This window comes from Mesocricetus auratus, unplaced genomic scaffold, assembly GCF_017639785.1.
Source record: "Mesocricetus auratus isolate SY011 unplaced genomic scaffold, BCM_Maur_2.0 Super-Scaffold_100043, whole genome shotgun sequence".
Lineage (NCBI taxonomy): Eukaryota > Metazoa > Chordata > Mammalia > Rodentia > Cricetidae > Mesocricetus > Mesocricetus auratus.
Window position 1 is genome coordinate 5,971,464 of NW_024429220.1, and position 15,604 is coordinate 5,987,067.

A 15,604-nucleotide genomic window follows, 5' to 3' on the forward strand; every position below is an offset into this window, starting at 1 on the left:
AGCACCACTGCACACACGGCCACACCTACAGTGAGCACCACTGCACACATGGCCACACCTATAGTGAGCACCACTGCACACATGGCCACACCTATACTGAGCACCACTGCACACATGGCCACGCCTACAGTGAGCACCACTACACACACACGGCCACACCTACAGTGAGTACCACTGCACACACACGGCCACACCTACAGTGAGCACCACTGCACACACACAGTCACACCTATAGTGAGCACCACTGCACACACAGCCACACCTATAGTGAGCACCACTGCACACATGGCCACACCTACAGTGAGCACCACTGCACACACGGCCACACCTATAGTGAGCACCACTGCACACACATGGCCACACCTATAGTGAGCACCACTGCACACATGGCCACACCTATAGTGAGCACCACTGCACACACAGCCACACCTATAGTGAGCACCACTGCACACACGGCCACACCTACAGTGAGCACCACTGCACACACGGCCACACCTATAGTGAGCACCACTGCACACGGCCACACCTATGGTGAGCACCACTGCACACAGTCACACCTATAGTGAGCACCATTGCACACACGGCCACACCCACAGTGAGCAACACTACACACACACGGCCACACCTACAGTGAGCACCACTGCACACACACGGCCACACCTACAGTGAGCACCACTGCACACACACAGTCACACATATAGTGAGCACCACTGCACACACAGCCACACCTATAGTGAGCACCACTGCACAAACACGGCCACACCTATAGTGAGCAGCACTGCACACACACGGCCACACCTATAGTGAGCACCACTGCACACATGGCCACAACTATAGTGAGCACCACTGCACACACAGCCACACCTATAGTGAGCACCACTGCACACAGTCACACCTATAGTGAGCACCACTGCACACATGGCCACACCTATAGTGAGCACCACTGCACACACGGCCACACCTATAGTGAGCACCACTACACACACGGCCACACCTATAGTGAGCACCACTGCACACAGTCACACCTATAGTGAGCACCACTGCACACATGGCCACACCTATAGTGAGCACCACTGCACACATGGCCACACCTACAGTGAGCACCACTGCACACACATGGCCACACCTATAGTGAGCACCACTGCACACACGGCCACACCTATAGTGAGCACCACTGCACACATGGCCACAACTATAGTGAGCACCACTGCACACATGGCCACACCTATAGTGAGCACCACTGCACACAGCCACACCTATAGTGAGCACCACTGCACACACACAGTCACACCTATAGTGAGCACCACTGCACACACACAGTCACACCTACAGTGAGCACCACTGCACACACACGGCCACACCTATAGTGAGCACCACTGCACACAGTCACACCTACAGTGAGCACCACTGCAGAAGTCACACCTATAGTGAGCACCACTGCACACACGGCCACACCTACAGTGAGCACCACTGCACACAGTCACACCTACAGTGAGCATCACTGCACACACGGCCACACCTATACTGAGTACCACTGCACACATGGCCACACCTACAGTGAGCACCACTGCACACAGTCACACCTATAGTGAGCAGCACTGCACACACGGCCACACCTACAGTGAGCACCACTGCACACACGGCCACACCTATAGTGAGCACCACTGCACACGGCCACACCTACGGTGAGCACCACTGCACACAGTCACACCTATAGTGAGCACCACTGCACACAGTCACACCTACAGTGAGCATCACTGCACACACGGCCACACCTATACTGAGTACCACTGCACACATGGCCACACCTACAGTGAGCACCACTGCACACAGTCACACCTATAGTGAGCACCACTGCACACACACAGTTACACCTATAGTGAGCACCACTGCACACAGTCACACCTATAGTGAGCACCACTGCACACACGGCCACACCTACAGTGAGCACCACTGCACACACGGCCACACCTATAGTGAGCACCACTGCACACATGGCCACACCTACAGTGAGCACCACTGCACACACAGCCACACCTATAGTGAGCACCACTGCACACAGTCACACCTATAGTGAGCACCACTGCACACACAGTCACACCTATAGTGAGCACCACTGCACACAGTCACACCTATAGTGAGCACCACTGCACACACGGCCACACCTACAGTGAGCACCACTGCACACACGGCCACACCTACAGTGAGCACCACTGCACACACACAGTCATACCACAGTGAGCACCACTGCACACACACAGTCACACCTATAGTGAGCACCACTGCACACACACGGCCACACCTACAGTGAGCACCACTGCACACACACAGTCACACCTATAGTGAGCACCACTGCACACACAGCCACACCTATAGTGAGCAGCACTGCACACACATGGGCACACCTATAGTGAGCACCACTGCACACATGGCCACACCCATAGTGAGCACCACTGCACACAGCCACACCTATAGTGAGCACCACTGCACACACACGGCCACACCTATAGTGAGCACCACTGCACACACACGGCCACACCTATAGTGAGCACCAGTGCACACACGGCCACACCTATAGTGAGCACCACTGCACACACGGCCACACCTACAGTGAGCACCACTGCACACACACAGTCACACCTATAGTGAGCACCACTGCACACACGGCCACACTTATAGTGAGCACCACTGCACACACGGCCACACCTATAGTGAGCACCACTGCACACACACTGTCACACCTACAGTGAGCACCACTGCACACACACAGTCACCCCTATAGTGAGCACCACTGCACACACGGCCACACCTATAGTGAGCACCACTGCACACACGGCCACACCTATAGTGAGCACCACTGCACACATGGCCACACCCATAGTGAGCACCACTGCACACAGGCACACCTATAGTGAGCACCACTGCACACACGGCCACACCTATAGTGAGCACCACTGCACACACACGGCCACACCTATAGTGAGCACCACTGCACACACGGCCACACCTATAGTGAGCACCACTGCACACACGGCCACACCTATAGTGAGCACCACTGCACACAGTCACACCTATAGTGAGCACCACTGCACACACACAGTTACACCTATAGTGAGCACCACTGCACACAGTCACACCTATAGTGAGCACCACTGCACACACGGCCACACCTACAGTGAGCACCACTGCACACACGGCCACACCTACAGTGAGCACCACTGCACACACGGCCACACCTATAGTGAGCACCACTGCACAAACACGGCCACACCTATAGTGAGCACCACTGCACACACACAGTCACACCTACAGTGAGCACCACTGCACACACACAGTCACACCTATAGTGAGCACCACTGCGCACAGTCACACCTATAGTGAGCACCACTGCACACATGGCCACACCTATAGTGAGCACCACTGCACACACGGCCACACCTACAGTGAGCACCACTGCACACACGGCCACACCTATAGTGAGCACCACTGCACACACAGTCACACCTATAGTGAGCACCACTGCACACACAGCCACACCTACAGTGAGCACCACTGCACACAGCCACACCTATAGTGAGCACCACTTCACACACACAATCACACCTATAGTGAGCACCACTGCACACAGTCATACCTATAGTGAGCACCACTGCACACACGGCCACACCTACAGTGAGCACCACTGCACACACGGCCACACCTATAGTGAGCACCACTGCACACACACACAGCCACACATATAGTGAGCACCACTGCACACAGTCACACCTATAGTGAGCACCACTGCACACACGGCCACACCTATAGTGAGCACCACTGCACACACAGTCACACCTATAGTGAGCACCACTGCACACACAGCCACACCTATAGTGAGCACCACTGCACACAGCCACACCTATAGTGAGCACCACTTCACACACACAATCACACCTATAGTGAGCACCACTGCACACAGTCATACCTATAGTGAGCACCACTGCACACACGGAGCTGAATTAACTGCGCATGGATTTCAGCATCTAACACGAGGCCCATAGGCAGGGAGAACCCTGCTAAGGCTGCTTCTAAACCTCCATTCTGACACAGCAGCCTCACACTTCGGCACATACCCAAGATAAATGAATTCCTACGTGAAACCTGTGTAAAAGATAGTGAGATCCTGTGCAGCACACCTCATATTTATGTGCTTTACTTAGTATTTGTTACACATTAAAAACCCTTAAAAAGCACACTTTTCCACAGGACAAGTTGCAGACGTCCGTACAGTACCAGACCTCAAGCTTAGGCATCAATGGACGAGTGGATAAACCCATCTCTGTATTCGGCCATAGTCACTGATGGACTCACATGGCTCAGCTCCCATGCAGGGCCTGGAACAAAGCAGTTCCCGCCTTGATCGTATTGCTTTATGTAGTCATAATATCAGCAAGGAACTTTTAAGGTTTGTGTGCTGTGTCTTATGAGAAGATATTCGGTAAGTACTTGTTATTAACCAAGTACCAAGGAACATATATCTATAAATGCCATGAGAGTTCCGTGGCCAGAAATACTCCTGTAGCATCCTGAAGGATGTGGGTGTTCAGTAAGGTCCTGAGAGGCTGGGGTTACCTGCAGAGGTTACAGAGTGTGGTCCATGGAAGGGTATCATCTGAAGTTTAAATGCACAGATTTTTATGTGGCAATGCCGGTACATAGAATTTTGGAAAACCATCTTACACCGTATACTTTAACATATGGAGCTTCCCCCAGGCTTCTGAATTAATTCTCTCTACATTTAGGAAAGTCTCTGGTGAGAGGACCAACATAAAGAACATTAAGACCTAAGTGGATAATTAGATTGAAAAGCTGTCTGGGTCTGCATGGCAGAGGACCATGAATGCCACACTAAACACAGTCTTCAGTCAATGTCTGATGACAGGATAAAAGCACATTGTGCCATGCAGATCAGCTAACTGTGTAGCTAGCTAGCATTACAACGGTACACACTGCAGATGCATCTGTTCCAACATGATGCAGTGTGGGTGTTTGGAAGTGGACTCCTGTTAGCTTCCTTTCAGCTGCCATCTGAGCTGCCTATCTTCAGACACAGCTTCTATAAAATCCGATTTCCGTGTGTTGGTTTTAGGCAGTGTAAACAGCAGTACACCAATACTTATGAGCTTTACTTTGTCTATGTTATACATGAATAATACATACGTGTGTGTATATACACATACATACATACATACATACATTCTTTTTCTTACTGGGGAAGGAACCCAGGGTCTTGCAAATGCAGAACTGAGTACTCTATATCTTTGCTGTACCATGGCCCCTTAGTGAAGTTTATTATACAAGTAAAGTCGTCTTCAGCCAACAATTTCTTCTGCAAGACTTTGCAAGTTTGAGGAACAACCCCTAGGCAGTGGAGTTGCTAATTCTGACACTATATAGTAAGACATTAAGCTGGTTGACATGGTGGTCGAGATCTCCTAAATGCCCTGTGAACCAGACTTGGTAGACCTGTAGTGGTTAATCTCAGTTTTTAACTTGATGAAATCTAGAATTATCAGACAGGTTTTGGGGCATCCTATTAGGTTAACTGAGGTGGGAACAGACATTCGCTGTGGGTGACACCATTCCCTGTGCTAAGATCCTGGACTGCATAGAAAGGGAAAACTGAGCTGAACACAAGCATTTACTGTTCTTTGCTTCCTGATCATGGGTTTGATACGACCAGCCACATCACACTCATGCCTGCTTGACCCCAAAACAACAGACTGCATCTTTGAACTGTGGGCCAGAATAAACCCTTTTCCATGAAACTGTTTTTCACAGTGTTTATCTTAGCAACTGGAAAAGAAACCAAGGCTCTTAGAGACAAATAACAATTTGTACAAACATATGTATCCAGAGATTTTTTTAAAAAGTAGTTAAAATTGTTATGTTGAAGATAAATATGTAAGAGCTATCCCAAATTTTCTTTAAGTTTACAAAACAACCCTTCTGCATTGCATCCAAAAGTACTTGAGTATTTTACTCAAGGGTCCTGTAGTTATTGTCTTAGGATGTATATTACTGTGACAAACACCATGACCATTAGGCAAGTTGGGGAGGAAAGGGTTACTCAGCTCACACTTCCATGTCACTGCTCCTCACTGAAGGAAGTCAGGACAGCAACTCAAGCAGGGCAGGGTCCTGGAGCTGATATGGAGGCCATGGAAGGTGCTGCTTACTGGCTTACTCCCCACAGCTCACTCAGCCTGCCTTCTTGTAGAACCCAGGACCAGCAGCCCAAGGGTGGCCCCACCCACAATGGGCTGGGCCCTCCCCCATCAATCACTAATGAAGAAAATGCCTTACAGCTGGATCCCATAGAGGCATTTTCTCAGTTGAGGTTCCTTCTTTCAGATAACTCCAGCTTGTGTCAAGCTGACACAAAACTATCCAGGACAGGGGTGTGTGTGTGTGTGTGCAAATTCAGGTTGTGCTGTTACAGTTTCTAATTTGATCTTGAGATCTCTCAGTGGAAAGTAGCTGTAATCCAAGCCAGATGCTGATAAGACACACCTGACCTGGAGTAGAGGCGGGAAAGGATATCAGACAGGTGTGTAGTTACAAGAATGAAACCGAAACTCACGAAACACAAGAAATGCTTCACGTAACTATCCCAGAGAGTTAGAGGTATCAATAGAGGATTCCAATAGAGGATGTCTTAATTAGTTAGGACCAGTGTGCAGGGGCAAGAAAGAAAGGACCCAATCAGATCTGTATTAAGGCTCATGTACGTTATCCCGCAGACTTCCCCACAGCACTTGTTGACTGATGACATGGAGGAAAACCTGCAAAGTGAAGATTCCTTTATAAGGTTTGGATTTTCAACATTACGATTTTATTGTTAGTTTCAATGTATTTGTGCATGCATGGTTATGGTGCACACATACTCCATGCTGTCAAAAGTCAACCTTGTGAGTGGGTCCTTACCTTCTACATTTCTCAAGGCAAGTCTTCACTGATTTGCTACTGCACTGTATGCACCAGGCTAGAAGGACTGTACGTATATGGGGACTCCTGTCTCCACTGCCTGTCACTGCAGCATCATTGGAGACTCCCGTCTCCACTCCTCACTGCAGCCTCACTGGGGACTCCTGTCTCCACTGCCTGTCACTGCAGCCTCACTGGGGACTCCTGTCTCCACTGCCTGTCACTGCAGCCTCACTGGGGACTCCTGTCTCCACTCCTCACTGCAGCCTCACTGGGGACTCTGGTCTCCACTGCCTGTCACTGCAGCCTCACTGGAGACTCCTGTCTCCACTCTCTCACTGCAGCCTCACTGGGGACTCCTGTCTCCACTGCCTGTCACTGCAGCCTCACTGGGGACTCCTGTCTCCACTGCCTGTCACTGCAGCCTCACTGGGGACTCCTGTCTCCACTCTCTCACTGCAGCATCACTGGGGACTCCTGTCTCCACTCCCCTCACTGCAGCCTCACTGGGGACTTCTGTCTCCACTCTCTCACTGCAGCCTCACTGGGGACTGCTGTCTCCACTCCTCACTGCAGCCTCACTGGGGACTCCTGTCTCCACTCCCCTCACTGCAGCATCACTGGGGACTCCTGTCTCCACTGCCTGTCACTGCAGCCTCACTGAGGACTCCTGTCTCCACTCCCCTCACTGCAGCATCACTGGGGACTCCTGTCTCCACTGCCTGTCACTGCAGCCTCACTGGGGACTCCTGTCTCCACTGCCTGTCACTGCAGCCTCACTGGGGACTCCTGTCTCCACTCCTCACTGCAGCATCACTGGGGACTCCTGTCTCCACTGCCTGTCACTGCAGCCTCACTGGGGACTCCTGTCTCCACTCTCCTCACTGCAGCATCACTGGGGACTCCTGTCTCCATTCCTCACTGCAGCATCACTGGGGACTCTGTCTCCACTCCCCCTCACTGCAGCCTCACTGGGGACTCCTGTCTCCACTCTCCTCACTGCAGCATCACTGGGACTGAAGATATTTGCTACCCTGCTTGATTTCACCAGGGTTCTGGGTATTTGAACTCAGCTCCTCATGCTTGCATGACATGTCACCATCATGAACAGATTTACTCAGCTTAGCAGCTGTAGAATATGTTGATCTTGGAGAGGACATTTAAACTAGACTAAAAGAGACATGGCTTTAATCAACTTAGGACAGACCTAACATTTGGCAGAATCTACAGTTTCCTTTGCCAGTGAAAACTTTAAATTTATGACAAAAGCTTAGTCTTAGTTTTGGTCTCATTAAATTTTTAAGAGCATAACCCAAAAATTAAAGTTGCTTATGTGATGGATTTTAGTAGAAATAGTGAACTCTGGTCACGTATGAATTAATGATTTTAAATTTACCAAGACAGAATAGGAATATGTACAAAGTTGTGCAGTCACAAATCTTCATGAACCTATTTTTAACTCTATCCACAGAAGGGCATAGGCACAATGACATACCAGTAGCAACGATCTCATTTACCACTGAGATATTAATTTCCAAAAGTCCATCCCCAATAAGTAACTAGATATCTTCCAAGAAAGGGCTGATGACAAGCCAGGAGAATTGGAGGTACAAAATAAACATGGAATACAGTTTTATAAAATAAGAAAATTATACATACACACACACACACACAAATCATGGAGATGGGTCAAAAGGAACCCACTTAAAGCATGAACACTGGACAAATCTGAGAATCAAAATAAACAATGACAGGAATGGATTACACCCCACTGGCCATACTGTTAAACAGAGACACATAAGTAAATCAGAAAGTGGTGAGGAGTCTTTATAGATATAGGAATCCACCTGATACAGTTGTTGAAGAACCAGGCACAGCAGCATGCATGTGTAGTCCCAGAATTCAGGAGATGGATGCAGAAGGGTCATTTCAATCCAAGGGTTTGAGGCCATTCTGGGCAGCATAAGGAGACCTCAAATAAAAAAGTGTGTTTTATTTGGGGATATGGGAGAATGCTCAGCTAACATGTGAGGTACTCCACTGCACTGCAGTACCAAAAAAATGTTCAGGGCTATAGAAAGAATGATGGAATAAGAAACTACAATTGAGCAACTGGCATAAGAGTGGTTGATTTAGGTATGAATCCTCAATAATGTCAAAGTAGATCAAAAGTTTAGGAGGAATAAAATGTATATATAGTCTTAGGCATCTCCATATTAATATTAATCAATGTCAAAGTAGATCAAAAGTTTAGGAGGAATAAAATGTATATATAGTCTTAGGCATCTCCATATTAGGTATTTGTTAATATCCAAAAGAAAACCAATTATAATAGATGAGAACCCTAAAGGTACCACCTTAACCAAGTGACAAGGTCAACAACACATCAATGCTCAGGTCAGCATCATATGCTGTGATATGAAATACTTGGGAAGAATACAACATTCTGAAAGTTTGCCTAGTCTGGGAAAGCTGAACCTAATAATGGGACAATCAGAAAACCCACACAGAAGGAGATTCTACACAATAGTTATCTTCTCTTCAACAGTATCATGTTATGGAAATTAGAGAAATTATAAAAGCTACTCCAAGTAGGAGTTTCTTAATTCAAACTTTTTTTTTGATCATCAAATAATTTACTGTGATTCGACCTGTGCCCCACAGGCCCCCGAAGGGAACTGAGAGGGGTTGGGACTGGGGTGCCAGTGGCAATAGAGACAGTTCATGACAGTCTATTCAAATTGTCCATGCGAAGGTCTTAGTCACCTCTGCCCACTATGCCTGGACTGGATTGGATTGGATTGGACTGGACTCCAGCATGGCTTCCTTCCTCCCTGCATCTGGCACCTGCACGCCCTGAGCCTGCTGTCTGCAGCCCGGGCAACTCACATCGGGTGGGTTCAGCTTCCACAGTTTATGCTGCCCAGTCTCACGTACTAGCGTGTAGAAGGCATCCTGCACACCCTGCCGGGGCTTGGCTGATGTTTCAATGTACGGGATGCCATAGCTACAGGCAAGGTCCTGGGCCTGCCGAGACTCAACAGCTCTAGCGGCCAGGTCACACTTGTTCCCACCAGCACGATCGGCACATCGTCTGAGTCCTTCACCAGCTTGGTCTGCTCTGTACTTGCTGTTGATGGCAAACACATAGAGGAAGCCCTCCTCAGGGCGCTACACTCCTCTCTTGGCCTGCCGTGTCTAAGATGTCCAGCAGACATGTCTCCCCATCCGGTAGGAGTCCTCTATGGTGGGGTCATACTGGTCCACAGAATGGTTCTGGATCACTTGGATGCTCGGGGCACTCTTTCCCACGCCTCCAGCGCCCACCACCGGGAGCTTGTATTGTGTCATCTCTTCTATAGAGGCTGCCATTCCGGGAACTCCTGCCCCACCACTTGCTGGAGTGACTGCCCCTGGGGCCCGCGGGGGCGCCGACCGGTGCTGGCTGGGCCCTAGCATGAGCTCACCCATGGCCGGTGCAGCTCGGGCTGCGGGCTACGGGCGCAGATGGCAGGGACTTGGCCAGCCGAAGTAGGACTTTCTTTTTTTATTTTATTTTATTAAAATATTTTATATTTTATTTATTTTTATTTTTATGTTTAAATTTAGATTAGAAACATGGTTGGTTCACAAGTCAGTTCCAGGTCCCTCTCCCTTTCCCTCCCCTCTTCCCGTGCTCTCCCCCCAAGTCCCCCTTTATCCCCTCATTTCCCCAGGGAGGGTGAGTTAATTCAAACTTTTGAGGATCATTTAAGATCAGAAGACCTACCTTAAATATGGGCCACACTTTCTTGTGGGAGCCTACACGAAAGACTATTAGAGTAGAAAGCTTTCGCTCTCACTCTCCCTGGCAAGCGCATGTATCCTGCTGCTGGCTTCTTTCACTAACTTTAACCCACCTCTTTGAAATTCCAGCATACAGTGTAGACCAGATGAGACATCTAGCCTTGTGGACTGAACAATTACTGGAGTTTTGGACAGATATTGTTGAATTAGCTGGGCCACATCCTATAAGACAGTCTCACAAATTACATATATTTATACGTGTATTCACCCTGTCAGTTGTGTTCCAGTAGAGAACCCTAAAATAGAAGCTACTGATATGGTGTGTTAATTTTGTATCTGTTATCTTACTGAAGGTGGTTATCGGCTCTAGAAGTTTCCCAGTGGAGGTTTTCAGGTCTTCTATGTATAAAATCATATCATCAACAAATACACCTTAAGCTCTTCTTATTTGAGTCTCCTTCAGTTGTCTCATTGCTCAGCTAAGACTTCAGGTACTATACCGCAAAGGTGAGAGGCAGTGGCCATCCTCGTTCCTGATTTTGGTAGAAATGCCTTGAGTTTTGGCTGTGGGACTGCTGTAAACTGTCTTTATTATGCTGAGGTATGCCCCTGGTATACCTAGTCTCTCTGGGACTTTGATCACAAAGATGTTGGATTTGACATTAGGCATTTTCTGTATGTAATGAGATGATTGTGTGGTTTTTGTCTTTTAGTCCATTAATGTCGTGGATTGTGTTTATTGTTTTACATATGTTGAACCATCCTTGCACCTCTGGAATGAAACCAACTTGATTGTGGTGAATGATCTTTCTGATGTGTTCTTCGATTCAGTTTGTAAGTATTTTATTGGGACTTTTTATGTTCATAGGGAATATTGGTTTATAATTTTCCCTTTTTGTTGTGTCTTTGTGTGAGTTTGGCATCAGGGTAAGGTCACCTCAGAAAGAAAGAGTTAGGAAATGTTCCCTCAGTTTCTATGTTGTTAGTTCTTCTTTGGAGATCTGTTAGAATTCTACACTGAATCCACCTGGTCCTGGGTTTTTTGTTTGTTTGTTTTTGTTTTTTTCAGAGATTTTTAATTACTGCTTCTATTTCACTAGGGGTTATGTGCCTCTTAAAATTGTTTATTTCATGTCGATTTAACTTTAGTAGGTTGCATATGTCACAAAATCCACCCATTTCTCTTAGGCTTTCCAGTCTGGTGAAAATGAAATTATTAAAAATATGTGTTCTTATGATTATCTGAATTTCTTCACTATCTGTTGTAATGCCCCCATTTTAACTTATAATTTTGTTAATTTTGGTTAAGTTTTTCAAAGGTTTGTCAACATTACTGATTTTCACAAAGAACCAACTCTTTGTTTCACTGAGTCTTTGAAATTTTTTCCATTTCGTTCCATCTACTTTTTCCAAGTATTGTTTTGTTGTTGTTGGTTTTTCTAGAGCTTACGAGTGTTAAGTTAGTGATATGAAATTTCTTCAGTTTTTTTAATGTGGTCACTTAGTGAATGACATTGCCCCTTTGAGCTGTTTTCATCATGTCCTATAGATTGGAGTATGTTACACTTTCATTTTCATTCAATTCTATACATTTTCATTTCTTTCTTGACTTTTGTCTTGATCCAATTCATTAATGATTTATTCAACCTCCATGAGTTTGTAAACTTCTGCCATTTCTATTGTTACTAAGATCCAACTTTAAAGTATGATGGTTAGATAGGATATAGGATAGTCTTTCAGATTTTTTTGGATCTGTTGATACTTTCTATCTACATATGGGGTGAGTTTTGGAGAAAGTTCCATAGGCTAATGATTGAGAAGAAGGTGTATTCTTAGTGTTTGGTGAGACATTCTATAGATGTCTGTTAGGTCCATTTGATTTTTTTCAAGTTTATAACTATATTTATTTATGTATTTGTTTGTTTGTTTTACATTCCAATCCCAGTTATACCTCCCTCCTCTCCTCCTACTCTCCTCTCCTTTCCCCCATTTAACCTCCCATCCATTCCTTAGAGAGGGTAAGGCCTCCCCTAGGATGTCAACTAAGTCTCTTTCACCATCTCATTGGAGCAGGACCATGTCTAGGTTGAACAAGGCATGTCTCCACAGAGAATGGGCTCCACAAAGTCAGTTTGAACATTATAATTATATCTTGGCCCCACTGCCAGTGGCCTCATATACTGCCCAAGCTACACCACTGCCACTTGTATTCAGGGATCCTACTTCAGTCCTATGCCACCTCCCCAGGTGACAATGTTAGTTCTGGTCAGCTGAGTCTGTGGGTTTCCCCATCATGGTCTTGACTCCTTTGTTCATATTATCACTCCTCCCTCAGTTCAATTGTACTCCAGGAGGGCTGCCCAATGGCTAGTTATAAATCTCCAAATCAGCTTCCATCTGTTTCTGGAAGAGGGATATAGCTTCTCTAGGGTTGTGGATTGTATGTTGGTTATACTTTGCATTATGTCTGGTATTTACTTATGAGTGAGTACATACTATATTTGTCTTTGTGGATCTGGGTTACCTCACGCAGTATGGTTTTTTTTTTAGTTCTATTCATTTGTTTGCAAATTTAGAGATGTCATTGCCTCTTACCAATGAGTAATACTCCATTGTGTAAATGTACCACATTTTCTTTATCCATTCTTTAGTTGAGGGGCATCTAGGTTATTTTCAAGTTCTGGCTATTATAAATAATACTGTTATGAACATAGCTGAGCAAATGTCCTTGTGGTGTGAGTGTGTTTTCTTTGAGTATCTGCCCCAAAGCGGTATTGCTAGTTCTTGACGTAGATTGGATTCCTAGTTTTCTGAGAAATCGCCGCAATGATTTCCATAGTTACTATACACGTTTGCACTCCCATCAGCAATGTAAGAGTGTTCCTCTTACTCCACATCCTCTCCAGCATAAATTGTCATCAGTGTTTTTTATCTTAGCCATTCTGATCAGTGTAAGATGATCTCAGAGTTGTTTTGATTTGCATTTCCCTGATGACTAAGGTTGTTGAGCATTTCCTTAAGTGTCTTTCCACAATCTGAGATTGTTCTGTTGAGAATTCTATTTAGATCTGTATCCTACTTTTAAACTGGATTATTTGGTACTTTGGTGTCTAGTTTCTTGAGTTGTTTGTATATTTTGAAGATCAGCCTTCTGTCAGTTGAAGGGTTGGTGAGTATCTTTTCCCATTTTATAGGCTACTGCTTTGTTTTGTTGACTGTGTCTTTGCTTTATAGACGCTTCTCAGTTCCAGGAGGTCCCATTTATTAATTGGTGTTCTCAGTGCCTGTGCTATTGGTATTACAATTTGGAAGTGGGCTCCTGTACCAATGTGTTCAAATGCATTTCCCTCTTTCTCTTCTTTGATGTTCAGTGTGGTTGGTTTTGTATTGAGGTCTTTGATCCATTTGGATTTGAGTTTTGTGCATGGGGATAGATATGGATCTTTTTGCATTCTTCTACATGTTGACAGTCATATTCCAGCACCATTTTTGAAGATGCTTTCTTTTTTCCATTTTATATTTTAACTTTTTCAAAAATCAGACGTTAATATCAGGTCTCCAATTTGATTCCAATGGTCTATCTGTTTGTTTTTATGCCAATACCAAGCTGTGTTTTTTTTTTATTACTATAGCTCTATAATAGAGCTTGAAGTCAGGGATGGTGATGCCTCCAGATGTTCCTTTATTGCACTGGATTTTTTGGCTATCTTGGGTTTTTTTGTTTTTCCACATGAAATTTGGTATCATTCTCTTGAGGTCTGTGAAGAATTGTGCTGGGATTTTGATGGGTAATGCATTGAGTCTGTAGATTGCTTTTAGTAAGATTGTGGTTTTTACTATATTAATCCTACCTGTCCATGAGCATGGGAGATCTTTCCATTTTCTGATAGTCTTCTCAATTTCATTCTTCAAAGTTCTTGTCATACAGGTCTTTTACTTCTTTAGTTAGAGTTACTCCAAGATATTTTGTGTTATTTGTGGCTATTATAAAGGGTGATGTTTCTCTGGTGTTTTGTTTTTTTGGGGGGGTTGGTTTTTACGAGACACGGTTTCTCTGTATTGTTTTGGAGGCTATCGGTCCAGCCTGGCCTCAAACTCACAGAGATCCACCTGCCTCCACCTCCCGAGTGCTGGGATTAAAGGCGTGCACCACCACCGCCCAGCTTTCTCTGGTGTTTTTCTCAGCCTATTTATCATCTGTATATAGCAGAGCTACCAATTTTTTTAGTTACTCTTGCATCCTGCCACATTATTGAAGCTATTTATCAGCTGCAGGAGCTCCCTGACAGAATTTTTGGGGTCACTTATGTGTGCTATCACATCATCTATAAATAGCAAATGTTTGACCTCTTCCTTTCCAATTTTTATCCCTTGATCTCCTTCTGTTGTGTTATTGCTCTAGCTAGAACTTAGTACCATATTGAGTACATATGGAGAGAGTGGACAGCCTTGTCTTGTTCCTGATTTTAGTGGAATGATTTTGAGTTTTTCTCCATTTATTTTCATGTTGGCTGTTGACTTGCCGTATATTACCTTTATTATGTTTAAGAATGTTCCTTGTATCACTGATCTCTCCATGATTTTTATCATGAAAGCATGTTCCATTTGTCAAAGAATTTTTCCACATCTAATGATATTATCATGTGTTTTTTTCTATCAGTTTTTTATATGGTGGATTATATTCACAGCTTTTCATATGTTGAACCATCCCTGCATCTCTGGGATGAATCCTACCTGATCATGGTGGATGATTTCTCTGATGTGTTCTTGGATTTGATTTGGGAGTACTGAGTATTTTTGCATCTATATTCATGAAGGAAATTGGTCTGTAATTCTCTTTCTTAGTTGTATT

General features: G+C 45.5%; 1 protein-coding gene and 1 pseudogene across 1 annotated transcript in view; both read right to left on the reverse strand.

Moving 5' to 3' along the window:
* The window catches only part of Ccdc146 (coiled-coil domain containing 146), a 142,276-nt gene that overhangs the window by 101,052 nt on the left and 25,620 nt on the right, over window positions 1-15,604 (reverse strand). The window lies entirely within an intron of this gene.
* On the reverse strand, window positions 9,657-10,317 carry LOC106022012 (annotated as a pseudogene).